General features: G+C 33.3%; 1 protein-coding gene across 4 annotated transcripts in view; it reads left to right on the top strand.

Moving 5' to 3' along the window:
* The first annotated feature begins 932 nt into the window (after positions 1–932).
* Positions 933–24,455, top strand: part of LOC145278532 (uncharacterized) — a 409,834-nt gene continuing 386,311 nt past the window's right edge. For all 4 annotated transcript variants that reach the window (XM_080130667.1, XM_080130669.1, XM_080130668.1 and 1 more), the window contains exon 1: positions 933–1,442. The gene's annotated coding sequence lies outside the window, so the exon portion shown is untranslated. The remainder of the gene's footprint in view (positions 1,443–24,455) is intronic.

The following is a 24,455-nucleotide window of genomic DNA, read 5'->3' as shown; positions in this document are numbered from 1 at the left end:
GGGAACAAGCGAACACATATCTAAGAAAATGGCAGAAACATTAGAGGAAGACCTACGAAATGTAGTAGAATGGGGACAAAAAGGATAGTCCCTTTCAGTACTGCCAAGGTCAAGCTTTTTTTTTTTCTTAAATTACAACAAATCTTCTCACCAATAGTTATGGTCAAACGTACATTACGTGAAAATACTTCTTTCAAACTCCTCGGCTTAATGTTCACACGGAATATGTGTTGGAACAGATACATTGAGAACATTGTCAGGTTGCTATACTGTTCTAGAAAGTTACTTACGCCTAAAAGTATCCTGTACATCACTAAGGCTACCGTTCCACATTTGGGCTGGTGCATCTGCTACTAGTCTCTCGCTCCTGGACAAAAGAGAGTCGCCAACCTGACAGATCCTAAACTGTAAACTAAGCTTCAGCCTCTGCCCAATCTGCCCGTTCTACAAGTATTTTAATGGTGAACTACAAGCCTTTGTACCCACTCGACGTGAATATCCTCGACAAACCCGACAAGCTACAAAATTCCTGTAAGAAGATATTCTACTCTGTTTCTTCCCAAGAACTGTTAGACTTTGGAACTCCCTTCCGGGTGCCTGTTTTCCCAACTTTACTGATATGCAGACGTCAAGATGTAATGTGAACAGACACAGTGCTGCTCAACCCCCTACATAATATCCCTGTAACTTATGGCCCCGATAGTAGCCCCCTACATCAAAGTGGCACTGGGCCTTGTTTAGAGTGAAAATATCATATATATATATATATATATATATATATGTGTGTGTGTGTGTGTGTGTGTGTGTGTGTGTGTGTGTGTGTGACGTACATGATACACGCGCACATACGAAGCACATTGGGCATGCACAAGCTCGCGTGAACATCTGTAGAGACGCGGGCGTACATAAAAACTTTCAACCAACCATGGATTAGCAGCATTGAAAAAAAAAAAAAAAGGATGTGAATGAATAGGAAAAAAGGCAAAGAATGACAGGCGATAAAAAATAAAGCAAGAAAAAGAAAGCGAATGAATGGAAAATAAGAGAGATAGCCTTTTCCTTTCACCTTCTACCGCCCACCGTCCCCAACGTATCCACCCACTTGACTACTTTAAAGGGAGAGGGCAAAAAGCGCCAGGTTTTGTGTGGCTGGCGTGTGGTTGACGCGGCCCGGCTCTGTCCTTATTCTTGCTTCTGCTTTTTTTCTCCTCTCGACTTTTGTGGCCAATACATCAGTCGTGCCCGGGAAAGCACTACTGGAGGAAGCGCTTCGTGGGCCCCCGACCCAAAAAAGCACCAGTTGATTGTTAAAACGTTTTTTTTTTTTTACTCATATAAAAACAAAACTTACAAAAAAGACATTACAAATACATGAAGAGCAAGAAAAAAAATCTTTGGAAACAAACATAAAAAAACAAATAAAGACTGGGCATTCGAGGCAGGTAAGAAAGTTAAATATTCATATTTAATATTTGAAATTGCCTTTATATGCGGAGACGGGATAGACAAACATACGTAGAAAGTAAATGTAAAACTTTGAAATAAAATATAAGTGCAAAATATTTTCATAGATAAATAATTGTTGAAATAGAATAAACATTTTTCAAAAAAACAAAACCAAAAAAAAAAAACAAAAAACAAAACAACTTTTCAAGACAAAGTAGCCAGGAATATATATATATATATATATATATATATATATATATATATATATATATGTATACATATATATATATATATATATATATATATAATGTTTGTAGTCATCAACAAACAGTCCTGTTGTATCACAACTCATTAATGCTGCTATACTAGCACCTCTCCCAAGCCGAGGATCGAACCTAGAACCATGACAGTAAGCAGTTCTACCGATCGACCCACGGGAGCGTTGCCCGTAAATAATCTCGCCAAATGTCTATTTAAACAAGCATCCGTCCACCACTTGTGTAGTGCTCTAACCGCTTTGTTTCGCTGCAATGTTGCATCCCTGTGCCTATTGTACAAGTATTTTAATGAAATGTGCTCTCATGATCTCGTTGCACTTGTGCCCCCTCGGCGTACATATCCCTGACAAACCCGCTTAACAGCAAAATCACACCCCTTCAATGTTGAGGTCCCTAAATACCAGAAAGCTCTCTACTCTAATAGTTTCTTCCCTCAGCTAGACTTTGGAATTTCCTGCCTGCTACCTGCTTCCCTGACTGTAATGAGATAAAGAAGCTAAAATGTAATGTAAACCAATATGTTGTTCATCTTCCCTAGGCATGACCCCAAAATAGTAGCCCCTTACTCTAAGTGGCGTGAACGTTAGTAAATATATATTTTTGAATTTGATGTTCTATTTTTAGTTCCTTACACCAAGCGATTTCCATAAAAAAAAATAAAATAAAGAGAAAGCTGAGAGTAGACCCAGGTTTTTACGTCTTAATATTTCTTCTCCTAGACGCATTTCTTAACGAAAACTAAGGTGCATCTTTTCCAGTGGTTTTATACGCGCCCAGATACACACCTTGAGATTTCCACGTCCTGCTGCAATACATACAGCGCCTAATTATTTCAAATGGTCACTCATCGGTTACTGGCCAGGCTCATCGTTACTTAACTTCGATGATCTAATAACAACCTGTGTGACAACTTTATTATGCCGTATTATCACTGGTTCCAAAAATTAAATGTTTATGTGTGTTTAGTTCTTGCATTCATTATATCCGCATATGAAGGCAATTTTAAATAGTTGTTCCACTAACAAATTTTCTCGTACTACCTAAGATCTATGTGCAGAATCTGTTCTCTCCGTTCTCAGGAGGAATTTAATAAATGGTTACTTATTCTACGGGGCCGACAACATAAAACATTGAGACTCGTGTAGGGTTCATACCTACGCATAGGAAGAGTTGTGTCCCTTAGTTTTGCTGTGCTTTTCAAATAGTTTTCCTACTTATAGCTCATGTTATTTCTAAGTGGTAATCTCATCTCGCACTGATTATTCTTATATTCTGTATACGTCTTAATGCTTTCCGTTTGAATGTTCCATATATGTTTCTAACTCCCGTAGAATCAATAACCGTTTATTCAATAATGTTTTTTTCCTCATAAAAACAGGAGTAATAATCCAAAACAGCACACACACACACACACACACACACACACACACACACACACACACACACACACACACACACACACACACACACGCACACACACACACACACACACACATCGCTACCCATCCATGCTTCGGTCAGTGAGTTACAAGTAACAAGAGGCCTCTTCAGGCAATGTTGTTTATACAAAGTAGAGTCCGTAATTATGAATACTTAGCAGCATTGCGTGAAGATGTCTCTCGCTAGTGGTGCCTAGCTGACCAAAACATGTTCATGAACGTGTAGTGACGTATAAATGCTTATATAAAACAAATAAAATGTATATCTTTCCCTTCTTCGATATTGATCACTCTTGTATGAACCTTGTTAAAATTCATTGGTTGTTTCATCCCTGGAAAATATTAACCTGGAATAAATTGAAACTCCGCAGATTAAGGAAATTTCAATATACCTTATTTGAGTATCGAGTCGAACAATAAATTCATGTAAAATATATTTTACAGTCTTAAATCTGCATATATATATATATATATATATATATATATATATATATATATATATATATATATATATATATATATATATATTCAAACACTACCGTGCTTGAATATATGGTTAAATGTTAATTTTAGTCATTTACAACTGTTTCAAAGCTTCACCGCTCACTCATTTTTCGATCAAATCCCAAACAATTTTTACAGTTCACAAGTCACCTAGTCAGCTATATTTTGAAATTAAAAAAAATATTCAATTTTCGTTCATTAAAACAAAAATAGAATTACTGGTCTTCAAAAATTCTCAGAAGTAGTAGGGAACGTGAGAGACGGTTTATTCTCAGTGACTGTTGGTTACTATAGCAACTTTTTCGTTGTCGACACCTTCATAAATCATAGCGGGGATGTCGCTCGCATGCCATCTTATTTGGGTTATACATAGAGAGTTAACAAAGGTGATGCTCTTTGCCGTGCTAAGGCTGATAATATTTCGCTTACGACGTCGCCCGTTAATTCTGTTTCTCTCTTTATTTTGGTCCTTTCTTTCTGTTTACTCACTTAATTACATTTTTTATTTGATATTTTTATTTAATCAATTTAAGAAGTTGGTAATACTTTTTATGAATTGTTGACAATGTATATGATATTGAACACACAAAAATTATTATTTCAAACAAAGCCTGGAAAAATCATGGATTACACAGAAAAATGCAGGCATGAAAGTAATATGGTTAAGATTAAGCTTAGAAAAGTAAAAGGACTAGTTGTTGAAACTGGAAAAGAAAACGACAAGATAATCTAGTAAAAATATACTGATTTTGTAACTTAAAATTATGCAGCATTAAAATTTAATATTAAATTGAATTAAAATAAAATTATAATGCTGCAATACTTTAAGTTAAAAATTTATTTTATTTTTGCTAGAATATCTTGTTTTCTTTTCCAGTTTTAACAACTAGCCCTTTTACTTTTCTAACCTTAATCTTAACCATATTACTTTTCATGCTCGCCGTTTCCAATGTAATATATTGATGTATATATATATATATATATTAATGCATGCAAGTGGGTGTATATATGCATATATGCACATATGTAATTGACAGTGACCGTGGATGAGTACATTGGAATGGCTGTGTGCTCTTCTGACGAATTGAATTAATACTTTGAGCTGATTCAATTTTCGTTTTGCAGTGTCAGCCGTTTTTCAATTCATTAAAAAGAAAAATCGGTTACCATTAAAATAAATTGACTACCAAATATTTTTATGCAAAACACTTGAATGAATACGTGGGATAACTTGAAAGCCTACTATACCTCGAGTGAGTAAGGTTTTTTGTACAGGGGTTTGTCAGGACGATCTGGCATGGATATATTTTTCTCTACAAGTAAACCCGACCAAATATTCACAATCACATAGGATTCGCAGTCCAAATAAGATCTTTCAGTATGGCTAACCAACAGTAGCTTTTACGAAGAATGACGCACCTTCTTCAAGTGATGTTACTCTACCAGACTAGATGAATTATTGTCCTAGAATCTGGTAAGACCAAAAGACCACAAGAAATATATATCATAACACATTTAAATGATCAATTGGGGAAGTAAAATTATGCAATCAACTACTTTACTAACTCAGTGTTTGAGAAAGAATATATATATATATATATATATATATATTTTGTGTACAGAAAGTTGTTAGTTGAGACAGGTCATTATTGGTACCGTCGGTTTCAAGCCCGATAATAAGGCCCGTTTAAGGTATCCTTATCGAGCTCTCTTCAGCCAATATTCGTCTCTCCTTCCATCTCATCCTCTGAATTACATCTTCAATTTTCGATAGTAGGATTCTTGTATACAGCTGGTTACTTGGTGTTGGTATATTTTTAGTGGAGTAATTTAAGGTATATTGTTCCATCTCCGGTTGTTTTTAAAGAAGGTGGTCTTTACTTCCTGTTTTGTGGTGTTCTTTCCCGATAGTGCTCAACCACTAGGCTATTGGTATTTACCGTAAATTCCTGGTGGGGGCGAATATGATTAGTTCTTTTGGAAAAAGAATTCCAGCAGAGTGCTCAATTAAAAGGAAAATCCAAATTTTAAGAGCGTACTCTTAAAGACGAATATTGGCTGAAGAGAGCTCGATAAGGATACCTTAAACGGGCCTTATTATCGGGCTTGAAACCGACGGTACCAATGACCTGTCTCAACTAACAACTTTCTGTACACAAAATATAAGTACGCTCTTAAAATTTGGATTTTCCTTTTAATTGAGCACTCTGCTGGAATTCTTTTTCCAAAAGAACTAATCATATATATATATATATATATATATATATATATATATATATAATTATTTCCACTGCCAGACAACATTGCAGCCAGCAAGAGCCACAATGCAATGTTGTCTGACAATGGCTGCAATATTGTCTGGCAATGGAAATAATTATATATTCTCTCACACATTCAGTATATATATATATATATATATATATATATATATATATATATATATATATATATATATATAAATTCTGCATGCAAAATTCGATCCCGCATTTTACTAATTCCTACCCTCTGATGAGAAGGAGAGTATTTCTTCGAAACTCCGCGGATTAAGGACTATCCATTTATCTAGTGTTTCCTTTCCGATTTTCAGATTGAATATGTTTTTAACTCATTTCAAAGTGTTTTTTTAACATATTTTATTAACTGTTTGCTCATATATATATATATATATATATATATATATATATATATATATATTATATATATATACATATATATATATATATGTAAAAAAAAATATATATATGTATATATATACATATATATATATAAGAGAAAGAAAAATTAAAACTGTAAGTTGAAGTTTACAATCGAAATTTATTGTTCGACAGAATACTCCAAAAAACAATTTACACGGAGTTTCAAAGAATGCTATTCCTGCTATTCTTCTCATCAGAGGACAGAAAGATATCAGCCAATTATATTTGCAGCAATTTTATTGTAATCATAAATTGCCAAGAAAAACAAGTGAAAAAATGTTGAACATGTAAAAAAATAAATATATAAAAACAAAGCGCGCATAATATTTCAGCTTACATGAAAACTCTCTGAAAGGCGAAAATATTTCTTTAGAGAGAATGGAGTCCAAAGTAAAGTCCAGTGTGATGATGTATATAATCCGGTTAGAAAATAAGGACTTTGTAAATTGTTTTTTGGAGTCGTATCCCAGTCGAACAATAAATTTTGATTGTAAAGTTCAACTTACAGTTTTATTTTTGTTCTCTTATAATAAGCTCCACTCTCTATTGCGTATTGAGCTTTTTTTATTCGGTTGGGATTAAACTGTCTATATATAAACACCGGTATTTATATTAGTTTGAAGTTCGACATTGTCAGGTAAACACTATATCCTTTTGATTTTATATATATATATATATATATATATATATATATATATATATATATATATATTTATGCATATATATATATAACTACTTCATTTACTCACATAAAATTAATATACGAAAGTATAAATTTATGCGTAAACTGTAACTATTTATTTCAAAAGTGCTCAATAAACAATACGTAAGTAGAGCTAGTTAGTAAGTTATAAAATATATATGGCGATTAAGCTAGTGGATGAAACGCGGAATATTCAGTGTAGCTTAATCGCCATATATATATTTTATAACTTACTAATCACATATATATATATTGAGATTAAGTGTTAGCCCCAGAAAAAGCAGATTCGAGTGTTTGGAAGGACAGAAGTATTTAACTCGTAAAGTAGCCTCCATGTTTGCCTTATGAATTATTACTTTATATATATATATATATATATATATATATATATATATATATATATATGCTATACTTTATATATATGTTATATTAGCATTGATAGCCGACTTCTTTCTGCTTGAAATATTAAAAACAAACTTCTTAATATACTCAGTCATATGACTTCATGAAGGTTAACTAATTTGAATACTCCATTAAAAACACGAGCTTTAATTAATTACTTATTAGGTGCTTACTTTCATTTCACTATTACGCTGAATTCTATCCATGCATAGTTTTCACATTTTGCATAATTAAGATGAAAAAGTTTTAACACACGTGCACACACACGCACGCACGCACGCACGCACACACACACACACACACACACACACACACACACACACACACACACACACACATACACACACACACACATACACACACATATAGGCACCGCCAAAACTGGGGGGGGGGGGGAGGTAAGTACTTTTTGACGGACCGTCTTTTTAAAAATCTACCAAAAATCAGGTAATTATCCAATCAATACGAAATTTTCAGCGATTATTAAGAGAAGAATGAACTTTATAACAGTGTACTTATTTTTCATAAACGATATTTATATATATATATTTGCTTACGAACCCCCCCTTGTTTTGAGGGGGTTCCAAATATGCTTAAAATAATGTAAGGGACGGGATAATAGATTAAAAAAAAGCAAACAAAAAAATAATTGTTTGCATAGCTTATTCTGACGTCTGAATATCAGAACTTCGATTGTGTTTAATTACCCCGCTTTTGAGTTTGGAAGTGTGAAATTCGGTGAATATGTTAAGTAAAATAATTAATTTTAGTTAAGCAAAACAAAAAAAAAAAATATGTAATATTTATATGAAAAAAGCCATTTTAAAATCTTTGATGAATAAATTAAAACTTTCTTTATAGCGAGCCGAATAATGCATGCCCATTATTAAACAGGGCATGCTTTGAAGAATCGATACAAAAAAAAAAATTGATAAATATTGTGCCCTTTCTGTTAAAAATATCATTATTTTTTCGATCCACTTTGGAAACGTTTGCCGCCTTTCGACTACAGTGGACCAAACGCGCTGAAATAATTTTATTTATTTTGCTTTAAATTGCCCCCTCCCCATTTTGGAGAGCCTGGCCCCCACACACATACACATTAAAAACCAAACTCATACAAATGGTCACCCATCTGGTACTGGCCATTTCAGCGTTAATAATACATTGAAATTTTCGTCATTGAAAAATAAGTTGTTTTTAGCTTTTTGGTCTTCCATAGTTTGCTTTTTCAAGTACAAATGTAAACAGAGTAATCAAATCGACTCGAAGTAACTGGTTGCCTATATGAATAAGTGGAATTATTTGAAATCCAGGTACTTATATTATAATATTTTTGCATATTCTCATAGAAAATCACCCTAAATCTCAGTTAGACAAGAAATAAACAAATTAATTCTTTCAAAAACCTTTTTTTTTTTTTTTTTTTTTAACTATTTATATACGTTTTTTGTGAAAAACAAAAAACGCCAATTGTTAACTTTTGGGAAAAATGTAACATTTAAAATTTAATTAAAAATAGTAGAAAAAGTTTTACATTATTCGGCTTTCTATATGATAAAATTCAGGGTTTTATCTTTCTGGAAAAAAAGTTACTCAGAAATAATGGATTTTAATAAATGTAATTTCCTTTTAAAAAACAACAACAATTTGATTTTTCGGCCATTTTTGGCGGTGTCTATATATATATATATATATATATATATATATATATATATATATATATATATATAGTAATGTATATAATCTGAGGTTATTGTTTTCCAGAGGATAATCAACCATTGAAGTTTAACGAGGTTAATACAAGAGTGCTCAATACCGAAGTAGATAGAGCAGTATATATATATATATATATATATATATATATATATATATATATATATATATATATATATATTGTGAAAATTTTCTACCAAACTCCTATCTGAATATTTGGTCGATAGAGTTGAAATTCGATATATAGGGTATTTGGACCCCTAGCATACTTTCGATTTAGTTTTTAGCTGGCAAAAATTTGGTCAATATTGAAAACAAAATAGTTGATCTCGGCAGGGTAAGCCTAATAACACATTACTCCTGCTGTTACTTTTGCTCATGTGCAAAATTAAACAATAATAACTAGTTTCGTATCCATTTGTCAGTAGATCAGATAACAGCATTAAAGAGATAACTAACAACGAATAATGGAGCGCCAAACGTTCTAGTTTCGATTTTAATGGAAGATACCCGAGTCAGAGTTTTTTTTAAAATAACTTGTAAAATCTAATTTATAAAACTTACTACGTCTGTTTTTCTGTCTCCATATTTTCAAACTCTATCTCTTCCGAAACTAAAAGTCGCAAAGCGGTGTTATGGGCCTCAAATGATTGGATTTTTTATGGACCATTCTTTTATGGGTCTTTAACTGGTTAAAATGGTTTTAATGGGTCAAAAAGGGTAAAAATTGAAAAAGTCGTTATACATTTTGTACATTCATCTTAGTTTATTTTTAATCAGTTCATATGCGTGTCACGTTGGTACAGTAGTAACGTCACCAGCTTTTTTGAATGCTACAATTTTGCTCTCGGTTTCAATTCTAGCTGATGACAACTCTTTTTATTTTTGGAATCACGACTCTATAATAATATATACGAAATCTGGACGAATTAAAATATCATATTTAAGCATATTTCACAATCTCTCTAAGCCGGGCGCTCCCACATTAGTCATTATTATAAATTCGATAATAATCAATAGAGAATGTGCTTTATAATAATAAATGAGAAATCTGCATGAATTAAAATATAAGATTGATGCGTATTTTACTACGGGGCAATGCCTGGTGGATCTGCTAGTATATATCATATATGTTTAAAGAATATGATTCTTTATACAAGAACTTATATGAGGGTGAGAATATCATAAAATGAAATTTAAAACAAAATAAAATAAATGTAAGTATATATAAATTTATTATTTTTCAGTTCAATAAGGAAAAACATTATATAAAAAATGGACTATATGTGTGTGTGTGTGTGTTAATATGTATGTGTATGCGTGTGTTCTAAATGAATGGTAATGGTGATATTAAGTTTTGACAGAGATTTTATTCCATTAGAAAACATTAATATTCAGAGCGATGAACCCGTTTTAGTTTTCATTATAACTATACAGAGTTATGCACACACATAATCACAAGAAAACACACACACATGTGTATATGTTTGTTTATGTATTTATGTAAACTATATATATATATATATATATATATATATATATATATATATATATAGTTTATGTAATGATGTATACATATATGTGTATTGACAGCGTTCTTATTTACATGTGTTTATTGGGGACACGCTTTTTAAGTTTTACAAGTTTTTTTTATTTATCCCAAGATAACAAGAAAATTAAACTTTTTTGATTTCCATAAAAACAAGTTTCTGTCTGTATCAGCACTCCTTTCCTCTTTTTTTCCTGTCTTCACACACACACACACACACACACACATACACACACACACACACACACACACACACACACACGCACGCACACACACGCACACACGCACACATGAACATGTATACACGAAGTTCTTTCCAAAAGTAAGACCTCCTATTTTTATAACTCAATAAGTTGAAAAGCTACGAAAACGAGCAACCTTTCGGCTCCCAAATTTCTTTTTCTACATAGTAACCACCATTCAATGCAGGAATTCAATAGTATATGCCTGCTTCTGACGCACATCAATGAAAGGAGTTGCTTTGTTAGAGTCTAAAGCCGTCCCTATTTGCAACAGAGAGATGAGACCTTCAGTTCATGAATGCATAAGTTCAATGTAATTTGCATTCCATGCTCATTCGTGCGGAATAAAAGTAGGAAGCAGTACTTTTGCAACGCCCTTTGTTTGTATATATATATTGTTTGTTTGTATATATATATATATATATATATATATATATATATATATATATATATATATATATATATATATATATATACCTCTACAAAGCCACCATTCGCACATGTATGGAGTCACATTTGGGATCGTGCATCTATTACTGGTGCATCTGCTACTAGTCTCTCGCTCCTGGACAGGGTCCAAAAGAGAGTCGCCAACCTAATAGGTCTCGAACTGTCATCTAGACTTCAGCCCCTGTCCCAACGACGTAATGTTGCATCCCTCTGCCTGTTTTACAAGTATTTTAATGGTGGATGCTCTGGCGAACTACAAACCCTTGTACCCCCTCGACGATAATACCCCCGACAAACCCGACAAGCAGCGAAGTTCCACCCGTAAACAGTTGAGATCCCTAGATGTAAGAAAGCCTTTTACTCTAATAGATTCTTCTCCAGAACTGCAGGACTTTGGATTTCTCTTCCGGTTTCCTGCTTCCCCAACTGTACTGACATGCAGAAGTTCAAGTGTAATATGAACAGACATCTTGCAGCTAAAATCCCTACATAGTACCCTTGCAACGTAAGTCCCTGATAGTAGCCATCAAAGTGGCAACGTGCCTTGTTTGGGGTGAAAATGTAACAATATATATATATATATATATATATATATATATATATATATATATATATATATATATATGGCGCCAAAAAGAAAGTTCGCAAAAACCACAAATTTAATGTAACTGTTGAAACAAACTATACCTAATTTGATTGGCCTTTTATTCCTCTATAATTTTACCTGTTCTTAGTTGACTTTTAATTGAAGTATCCTAGTGTTCACGTCAGTTTAAAAAAATAAATTCAAATCGAGAGGCAAAAAGAAACTCCGCACAATGGAAAATTGTTATTTAAATGTAACTTTAAAACATTAATGCAACACAAACACAACAAGAACATAATCAACTAGTCAATATTTAGAAGCATAGCCATTCTTCAATTTGATAGCCTGCAATTTTTTGAGCATTAAAAACCTCTAAAGAATGTATGCAAAATTGTTATTCTCCGACAAGGAGTACAAATAAAATATGGAAGACCTTATTCCGCGAAGTTTCGAAAAATGTAATTCTTCTCATTAGAGGAAAGAGGTTTGAAAAATATACATTAAGTTTTGCAGTTTAATGCATTAAAACAAAGGTTCACTTTCTATTCTCCTAATTTACAAAAAAAGCAAAGAAAAATAATCAAACAAACAAAAACAATGAACCATATGAATCCAAACAAACCAAAAGATAATAGGGTGATCTTTGCCGTTCAAAGTTTAGACTATACGCACAAAAAGTATACGTTGTTCTTTATGAAATAGGTTAATAAGTCTGCTTAAATTTCACTTAAGGTTAGTCACTGCGTTGAGAGAAAGCCGTTTCATGATATACGAAATGTTGAAATGAATTAACATGGCGACTTATGTCAATTACGATGAACTTTCTCGGGATCAAGGAGGTGCTTGACTTCTGACTGGTCAAGTGTTTTAATTTGTCATCATCATCTGAGGCGTTCCAAAATAATGTCTCCTATGTTTTTTTTTTATTCCGCCCGAATGGATTAAAAGGGGTAGAAAATTTCATTGTTATGATGGCTGAACTCATGCATTCATGACTTGAAAGATTCATTTCTGTTGCAGATATTGACAGTGTGAAACTTTAAGAAAACAATTTCTGTCATGAACGTACGCCAGAAGCAGAAATGCCTGATTGAATTTCTGGTAAAGTGCATTGAGAATGTTGGTGAATATGTAGAATAATAGATTCTAGAGCACTTAAGGTCGCTCGTTTTAATGGTACTACTTCCATCATTGAAGATCTTACTGATTCTGTAAATGATGAGAGCTATTTACTACTCCATTGATGGTTGTTAGTTATATATAGCCTTTAAAACTATACAATAAACTTGCTTTCTTGAATTCGAAATAGTCCTAATGTTATTTCAGGAATCATCAGTTGTTTACTATGAAACACTGTTTCATGGACTAAAAAACAAAACAGTACATTAAATCATGGCTCCCCAACTGTGTTGATCAAACACCACCTTCCTTAACCACAAAACACACACATATAAATATATATATATATATATATATATATATATATATATATATATATATATATATATATATATATATATATATATATAAGTGTGTGTCTCTGTGTGTTTGCATGTAAGTTCATTCTATTCCGAAACAGATGGACCAAATTTTTTTGGAAGTTTTACACAAATATACTTTGTGTGTCTAAGAAAAGTTATTAGATAGGTTTTGCATCGGAATGCCTCCGATAAATACCGATAATCAGAAAACCGATTAAAAAAGGAGCAGACTAAAGTTAACACCTTTATACAACCTAGCATAACAAGTGCATTTGTGAAATTTTATCAGCGCACAAGCAAAGAAACCAGTATAAAAAAATAAATATTAGGTTCTTGGATAAGACAGAGGCGCGTTCAAAATGAATTACTGTTTAGAGCACAATTGAACCATGATACTTGAATTTTGAATTTTAAACTTTTAGTCAAGCCATCACATAAAAATAATTTCATAAAAGTAGGTTCTCTCCAGTAGAATGTAGATTACAATATATTGTGGACTAAGACACTGTGGGGAGACATGTCAAGTTTCTAACCGGTACACCACGGTGGATCCCTGACTAAAACAGGCAATCAATCGATTTGATTGAAAAATGGACGAGTTCACCGATTATTTCGATGACAATAAAAGTATTGAATGTGTGGAATTGTGCATACTTGTGCAAATGGAAATTCAATTAACTTTCTTGAAGTTATATATTTGGATTTTACCGTCACTGGATTATTTATCTTCCACCAGACTATCCATTCATGTGTAATCACCTTTTTTCTCCACCATATTCCCTCTGCTTCACTTTTTTTGTTATCAAGTAAGATCTTTGACTTACTTGTTGTTTCATCAAATACTTTTGCATGCAAAATCCGATCCCGCATTTTGCTAATTCCTACCCTTTGATGAGAAGGAAAGTATTTCTTCGAAACTCCGCGAATTAAGGACTATCCATTTATCTAGTGTTTCCTTTTCAGATTAAATATGTTTTTAACTCATTTCAAAGTGTTTTTTTAACATGTTTTATTAACTGTTTGCTCGTATATATATATATATATATATATATATATATATATATATATATATATATATATATATATATATATATATATTAACCCACGGGTTAATGTTTCCATTAACCAATAGCATATATTTTCTCAAACGATCAAAACACCTGCTAACACGAATTCCATTCCATATTTCCATAACTTACTACCAAGCTCTACTCACGTATTGAGCACAAGTAAATACTGAAAATCGATATATGAAATACTATATATCCATACAACATTTTATGTAGATACACGAAATAATATATATATATATATATATATATATATATACATATATACATATATATATATACATATATATATATATATATATATATATATATATATATATATATATATATATATATATATAGCCCCTTTTCTCTTTTTCGCCCGTTTTCTCCTTTTCCCTCTATACTTGTTGTGGATAGCTTCATTCATCTCTTTTTTATTTACTTAGAGAGAAAGAGAAAGGGGAAGAGATATAGATATAGATAGATAGATAGATAGATCGAGAGAGAGAGAGAGAGCGAAAGCGAGAGAGAGAGAGACAGAGAGAGAGAGGGGGGAGACATTTGATGAGTTAATTGCAAATTAATTCATCATAAAAATTACAACTACGTCTTTTCAACCATAACTCAATCTCACAACCATGAAATATTGTAGCATCTCGACAGAAGAAGATCGTCTCATAAATTAAGCAGTAAGCGACAACAAGATTTCAGTGTTTCGTAATGTCTACAAACATATAATACTTCTGCATCGTCAAATGTATTTGAAAAGGAGATGTTATCTCGAAATATTAAGACCTCCACCATTCCGGTTACATCAAGCAATAAGTTTACATTTACTTATTATTATTGCGATTATCTTGAAAAATAAATGGATATACGAAGTTAAAATAAAATAAGAAACAAGTAAGATCTTTTTTTCGTTTGTCCATTTCTCTGCATTGCTATAGCCTTCTTATACTCTTCCATATGTATTTTTTAAATTCATGTCCAATCGCTGACTTGCATTTTATGTTTATAGAACAGGCAGACATGTTTTGCGCGATTTTGAGGAAGGCATTTGTCATGTCAGCTTCACACGGTTGTTGGTTATCTGATCTTAAATATTTTTCTACTCTAGTTTTGAATATAACAACTTTGTCAACCATTTTTTTTACTAATGTTGCATGGATAGAATTAACTTAGTATTAAGTTCATACGCTATTTCCTGAGTGCTTGTTTTCAAATGGAATATCTGATTTCTGTTTAAATCTATTACACGTTACTCGATCGATTTTCTACCAACTGACACCATTCCATCACAACAACGATGCCACATGTTTTAAGATTGTCTTTTACAAAATAATGTCTTCACGGTTCATGTCTCGGACGTTTATTTAGTGTTAACTCATAGATTATTGAATGACGATTACTTACGCGCGCAGTTATATTTTGTAGCAGTGATTCCTTTCCTGTTTCCTTGTTATAGATGTATCTCCTTTCTTTTTAAGAACAGTCATTATACCAAGAAGAGCACACAGTTTTTACGATTTAACAATATTTTGGGGGTATTTTCTTTTATGTATACTATATATATAAGCTCTTGCTTGTTCTTCTGGCAGTGAGTGGCAGATCGTAGACTTCTACCTGATAGTAGTAAATATGGCAGGTAGGATGCTATAAAGTTGCTGTCTTGTGAGATGATCTTTCCAAGATATATTTAACATTGTTCGTAGCATAGAGGTGTATGTATCGTCTTTCTTTCTAATTGCACATGACGCTAAGTGTGATACTGAAAATCTAAGGCAGCTGATGGGAGACAGGGTAATCTGGAAAGGGAGAGATAGATAGAGATAGAGAGAGAGAGAGAGTAAGAGAGAGAGAAAGAGAGAGAGATAGAGATAGAGATAGAATCACATTGGTCCGAACAAGGAGCCGGCCCAGATAGATGGAGGGAATAGTTATCAAAAACGCTATCTTTCCTTCCTTCCCCCTCCCTATCTCTACCTATTTCTGCTGCTTCAATAAAAAGAAACATCTCTGATCTGCTTATTCGTCACGTTTCACTAGCAACTTTCTGTTTGTGACGTAACTGCGTGGAAACGTAGTTCTTACTTTCAATGCGAAAACCCACTCTCTATTTAATGTTAACCTTACGTGGACACTTCCAATGTTAACTTTATTTTAACACGCCGGTATCTAAATATGTTACATCATTATAAAATACGAAATACCATCGCGCACTTCTCTCTCGTCGTAGATGCCTTCTCTTTCTTTTTTAATAAGTCATAATATCATAAATGTTATTAATAAAGAATAGTACAAAATCATTTGAGGTAAAAAAAAAAAATATTTACAGTTTATATGTACGCTCATAGACTATCAACCCATTCCCATAATGGGAGGGGCCAGATTTTAAATGATCGATCTATTCCCTCTCTCTCTGTATCAATTCTGAAAACTAGAAAGATCTTATTTGCTCATTTCACCACGTCTCACTAGCGTCCTCCTCTTTTTGACGTAACTGCGTAGACACTATTTAAGAGAAAGTCTGTTCTCTACCTAATGTTACATTTTAATCTTATTTTTGCGCATCCGCATCTAAATTTGCTACATCTTGATAAAATGCTAAATATCATCACACACTTATGTTGTATAGCCTTTTAATGCAAGGGGGTTATATGTAGTTTGGATCGAGCCAGGGTTAACAATACTTGACGTTAAAAAATATTTCAGATGTTTTGTTTTTCTTTACAGTATAAATACGAGGATCAATCTAAAAGTAAAGATTTATTTTTTTAACCCCAAAAAGTTGAAGAGCTACGAATACGGGAGTCATACACTTAAAACGAGTGAAATTTTGTGTTCCAGAATTTATTTTTCTACATAATCACCGCCATTCTCAATACGTGTCTCTGCTTCTGTTGCACATCCATAACAGGAATTGCTTTCTTAGAGTCTCACACCACCAATATCTGCAATGGAACGTTGAGGTCATGAGTGCATGTTCAATAATCATAGAACATCAATTTGCAATCCACTCTGAACCATTCGTACGAACACAAAATAGTAGGAAGCGTTATCTTTGGAACGCCTCTCGTATTGGGGGGGGGGGGAGCAGTTATTCCCAAATTCTACCCATCTCTCTGTCGATTTAGCAAAAGTAGAAAGATATACCCCTCACATTTTCCACGTCTCACTAACAACTTCCTGTCTGTAACGTATATGATTGGGCACGTAGCTATAACAAAACTTGTAATGAGATATTTCACAAAATCTTATTTTCAAATTACGAGGAATTTTTCAATTTCATGTTTATATTTACGTACCCGCAGATGTCCAAGTGTCTCCTATACAGGAATGCTATACTCCTATGCGGACACAAAACTTTGCCCATGAGGAGTATGGACTTTACCAACTTTAATATTAGGACAGAAATACATAATGCATATGAGCCCTTTTGGATTTCATGCCGAACAACGCGCACGTGGCCCCCTCCCGTAAGCACCTGATATCTTTCTAGAAAATAATTCTTTATAGAAAGATATCGGGGAAACGAATGCCAACAAATCATCATGAATGATATTCAACAACAATACAATAAAAAAACAGCGACAACACTTGCTTCTTATAGAGTTTCATATGCATTCCGTTGGATAGAATAAGAGAAAATATTAACAGAACATATAAATACTAACGATCAACACCAATGTGCCAGACGTGTGTGTATATGTAGAGATGACTGGCTTAGCAATTAGCTTTAAGAACGTGCAATGATAACGTATAACCAGCTCCAACAGCAAGAAAGTAAAAATTGATCCATTAACACATATGCATATTTAATATTGAGACAAAAATCAATTTGATCCGTTAAGTAATAAATAAAAAGCAATGCAATATAAATATTATCATATGAATAATTAATAGTGAATCTTAACGCTAAAATATGTATCCCAAACGTGAGAAGACTGGGCAAAGCTTGGATCAGATTGTTGAGGATCCAGGTGAGACCTAATCTAGTGTAATGTGATATACGTCACTGGAAACGGTAATTTTCACCTTAGGTGGAAAAGTTCCCATTCTAGTTGTATCAATCGCATCAGAATATGAAAAGTATGTAATATAATGAAGCAACATAAGATCGGATCAACCACGTTGAATAAACAAATTGAGTTCCTTATTTAATTAGCAGGAATTGAATAAACCAAAAATGCTGATAGAAGTAATCCACAGAATTGTTTTAATGTATGTATTATAGAAATCCACCAAATTAAATTAATTTAGGATCAAGATTAAAGGAATCGTCATTTAAACGATGATCGCCTCCGCGAGATGACCAGAAACAATGGATGGCGTAGGCAGAAGATTACTAAACAAGAATTGATTATACAAGATGGCGGCTCAACAATTATTTGTTCATATTAGACTTAAAGATGGCCGGTTGAGAAATAGACACGTAGTATCCTGTTCCACAAATTATATAGCCAAAGAAAAACATGATAAAAGTAAAAATAAAGTACATAAACCCCATAATTTATTATACCATACCTATTCACACTGAAACACTTATCACAATATTCTGTGGATCTATATTAAAAAACCCTGTTAAACTTTGTAACATATTTCCATTCTATGGAGGTCAGGCGCGAACGAACACCCCATAATTTTATTATACCATATTTCTTCAAACTGAAACATAACTACTAACACCCGAAAATATCCTGTAACTCTGTAAGGCAACCATTCGCCCATGTATGGAGTATTGCTGTCATATTTGGGCTGGGGCATCGGTTACTAGTCTCTCGATCCTTGACAAGGTTCAAAAGAGAGTCGCAAATCTGATAGGCCCTGAACTGGCATCTAAGCTTCGGCCTCTGTCCCATCGACGAAACTTTGCATCCCTCTGCCTGTTCTACAAGTATTTTAATGGTGAATGCTCTAACGAACTGCAAGCACTTGTGCCCCCACGACGTGAACAGACCCGACAGGCTGCAAAATCCCACCCCACACTGTAGAGATCCCTAGATGTAAAAGATCTTTTTACTCCAGTAGTTTCTTCCCCAGAACCGCTAGACTTTGGAATTCCATTCCAGGTCTCTGCTTCCCCAACTGTACTGACGTGCAGAAGTTCAAGTTTAACGTGAACAGACATCTTGCTGCCCAAATCCCTACATAGTGCCCCAGTAGTTGTTGCCCTGTACACCAAAGTGGCAATGTGCCTTGTTTGGGGTGAAAATGTAATTAAAAAAAAATTATCAAAGTATACTTACGCAGATAGATATGAAAAGTCTTTATTAAAGTTTGTGCCTATTTCCATTCTATGGAGACTAGGCGCGAACGCAAACCCCGACATATTAAATTATACCATCCCTATTTAAATTAAAACATACTTATTAAAGTATTATTATGTACATCCATATCAAAAACACTTTTAAACGTTTTTTTTTTTTTAATTTTTAAATTTTTTTATTTCCATACTTTGTGGACCAGGCGCGAACGCAGACCCCATAATTTTAATGAACCACCGTTCTGCCAGATCAAACATATCCATTCCTGTGTCTCGATACATCTTCTATCATTATATGTAATCAGTTTTTTTTTAATAGTCAACCATATAGGAGCCTATTCGTGACCACACACACACACACACACACACACACACACACACACACACACACACACACACACATTCAGCTTTATATTATAATATATATATATGCGTGTGTGTGTGTTTTTTCTTTACTTAATAGTCTAAAATGGGTTGTTTATCATCGGACTTCGGCATTAAAAATTCTGAAAATGTTGATATTCCGTAAAACAAAGAAACACAACAATCTAGTGAATCGTTTACAGAAACAAGGCGTATTGCCACATTGAGCTTAATATTTAAATATTCCTAGAACGGGTGATATGCCGTAAGACTGACGCACCAAATCATTTTAAATATGATTAAACGCATAGACAGAGGTATCCCCTCACCACAAGCAGTAGTATCAGTACATCTATGTCAACTACTCTTGTTAACGTTTACCGAACGATTATACAAACTACATAATACTTATTTAGAATTACTTTTGAAAAGCTAGCAAAGGAAAATGTCAAGCCTGTCAAAGATCACTAACACCTGGCAGATTTGAAATTTCTCGAATTTCTTAAATATTGCAGTTTTTTTTAATGCACCCGGCTACCTCTTCACATACAGTATGTTCCCTTTCGTTAAGGGCACTTTCGCTTTCGCCCAACACACCTTTAACGAATTCAGGTGGCTCAAATCGGCTAGGAATTTTTATCTTCGGCTCTCAAAATCAACGGAGATTAGACTATTCCTGTAATGATCTGGTCCCTTTTGGTTTTGTGGAGGGAGTTAGGTTCTACGCAGTTCTAGGAGGTCCACCCTCCCAAGTTTTGCCTTCTCTGTTTGAGAAGGAGTTAGTTCATTGCTAATCGCCTGTGAGGAGCCCTTATCGAGGAATGTCGACGGGACTGCTCAGGTACTTTTTGCTGGTCAGAGTGCCCCTCCTCTGGGGCGGTAAATTCTCAATCCCACTTTCCGACTTTGGTGTCTAAGTTCTTGCAGTGAGAGAAAATTAAACAACTCCAGATAGTTGGTTTCATTTAACTGTAAATGAGTCATTAAAATAAAAGGCCAGTACACATGTGTTTGCATGTCAACACACACGCATATATTTCTCCCATTTCTTTCTCTAACTCCCCATAATTTTCCCCATTCTCATTAACGAAGTAAATACATATTAATAGCCAAACCATTTTCATACATACACCAATAAGTAAACCCTTTTTCGACTATTGACCTATCTATCAATCTACTTGACAGAATGAATACTTGTCCGAAAAGAAAGAACATTTTTCTTTCAACGCGTTCCTTCTACGCCTCTCCTTAACACGCCACTTCCCCCAAATAATTTAGGATATCCAAGTTACCTAAACCTGCAATTATACCAGTTTAAGATCTTCTTGAGTGAATGTTTCTGACTTTTTTTTAGATGAGGATTGATAACACTGTGCAACTCATTTCAGGTTAAAAAAAAAAAAGTATATGCCATATAAGACATGTTTCCGTCTAAGAAAAGTATCCTGATACTAAATCTGTTTTTTTATTTCTCTATTTGAGCGTTCGGATGTATTGTAATCGTTAATTGAACGTCAATTGGAAGACAGTTATCTGTCCTTTATAAGAACTACATCTACATGATATCACTGACTGTGCATCAAATTTCATGTTAAAAAACTTACATGACACATAAGACCTCATACTACATCTGACTTTTATTTCTCTAGATTAGGCACCGTTTTCATGTACTATAATTATTGGATTATTCAGACTACTGTCTTCGTCTTGAATGTTATTCTCAGAAACGTTTTCGCCGATGTAACCGCCGACCGTTTTAGGTGTATTTTGGATGTCGAAGTCGTAAGTTTCTCTGTCGAACTCTGAAATCCGTAAGGAATTTCGAACGGAACCCTTTATTTAATCCCCGGGGGTAACCGGCACACGTTATGTCACTCATGACCGGGTAGATAATATTACAAATATTTATAATGCCAGTTTTACTTTACAGTTTGACACATTATTACATGATATATATATATATATATATATATATATATATATATATATATATATATATATATATATATATATATGTATACTAGTTATACACCTCAAATAAGACAAAGTGTCACTAAGTCATAAGGGATAAGTAAATATTTGCACATTAAACTATTTCTACGTGCATAAAAGTTATCCATGGACACGGGTATCTCTACCAATCAGTCGTCGTAAGCATAGCTAAACTTTTTGGCAAGATGTGAACCCATAACTACAACCCAAAGTTTTTTTTTTTTTTTTTACTGTATATTCACCCCCAAACAAGGCACAGTGACACTAAGTCGTAAGGGGCTACTATTTGGGAACATATTTACCGGGGTACTATGCAGGGAGTTGAGCAGCAAGATTTATGTTCACATAACACTTGAACTTCTGCATGTCAGTACAGTCATGGAAGCAGAAAAACAGATCAGTAAAAATATGGCGAAGTTTTGAAATGCTGGAAGGAGTAAAATAAATATTTAGAACTTAGACTGTTATTGTTTTTTACATACGCTCTGTTGTTATTTTGAACTAACATCGAGCTTCTAAACTAAAAGGATTGGTATACACAAAGAGTGAAATATAATTAAAAAGGCATATCTTACCGGAAACACACACACACACACACAAACACACACATATACAAACATATATATAATGTAGGAAAAAGGAAAAACGACAATATAACTATATATACAGTGCATATTAATTTAATCATTCATTCAAAAGACAATACATTAATTAGGGGTACAGTATATATATATATATATATATATATATATATATATATATACTTTTATACCTAGGTATTTCGAAGCTTAATGCTTCTCATCAGACGAGGAAATGTGCTATGTAACATACTAGAATAGTGACGTCTAGCGATAACTAAACTATAAGCTGTTTATATAAGCGCCACCTCAATTGTTGAGCTTTGTATTATCCTGATAAGTTTCCCGTTAGAGAATTTTTCTTATTCTTTTTGGTTCTTCTTTTTTTGTGTGTGTATAGAGATTTTGGCTTAGATCGTCTGACGAGATTAGGAGGTAATTTATTGTCCTGCCTATTGAAACAACTTGTAATGATTTAAGTGAAAATTCCGGAGGTTGAAATAAACACACACACACACACACACACACACACACACACACACACACACACACACACACACACACACACACACACACATATATATATATATATATATATATATATATATATAGTAAGTTATAAAATGTATATGGCGATTAAGCTACACTAAATATTCCGCGTTTCATCCACACGCGAAATATTCAGTGTAGCTTAATCGCCATATATATTTTATAACTTACTAACTAGCTCTAACTACGTATTGAGCACTTTTGAAGTACATACTTAAAGTTTACGCATAAATTTATACTTTCGTATGTTAATTTTATGTGAGTAAATGAAGTAGTTACATATATATATGTGTGTGTGTGTGTATATATATGTGTGTGTGTGTATATATATATATTTATATATATATACACACATATATACACACACATATATACACACACATATATATATACACACACACACATATATATATATATACACACACACATATATATATACACACACACACACATATATATATATATATATATATATGTATACATAAAGTTGTAGCTTGTTTAACAACTTTAACTTCCCCTTTAGTATTGTTAGACAACTGGTCACTGACTTACACTTTATGCGATTTCCATTGCATGGGATAACTTTTAATAAATTTCATTATTCTCATTTAATTGTGAACAGATTTGTCGGCTCATGGGTATATTCACGCGTGTTTTTCTTTCTTCCATTTGCTGCTCTATCGCCTTTTGCTGATTGTTAAAATGCCCGAACACCTCCATTCCTCAATTCCTTTGTCAGATACTAATTCACGACGCGCCAATGTTCTTCTTTGTTATCTCGTCTGACAAGCGGATTAAATAACGTGAGATGCGGCCAGTATTAGTGTTGATTGGTCTACCCCGCTCGTAAGAACTGTCGTTTTTGTATTTGCGTCCTCCCATCACGGTTAGAGGTGCTGTCTGTCGGTAGATACTTTTTATACTAATGGTTAACTTCTTACCAAAGCCAAAAGCTACTCGAGGATAAGGGTTAACAAGATTGTCAGTTGAATGGAAGAATTGTACTCTGAAAGCATTGGGAACGTTGTTTTGTTTATTCAGAGGACGACTCGAAGTATATTTGTTGACATTAGACTTAGAAATTGTTGTAGTCCGTAGAGAAGCAATCCTATAGTTTTGTGTTCAATAAGTAGGAAGTTTTTGGAAAGAAACTTTGTTCATGCAAG

The sequence above is a fragment of the Euprymna scolopes genome, chromosome 1 (assembly GCF_053919585.1).
Source record: "Euprymna scolopes isolate OS-2025 chromosome 1, ASM5391958v1, whole genome shotgun sequence".
Taxonomy (NCBI): Eukaryota; Metazoa; Mollusca; class Cephalopoda; order Sepiida; family Sepiolidae; genus Euprymna; species Euprymna scolopes.
The sequence above is the reverse complement of the archived record's forward strand: the minus strand, read 5'-3'. Positions and strand labels throughout refer to the sequence as shown.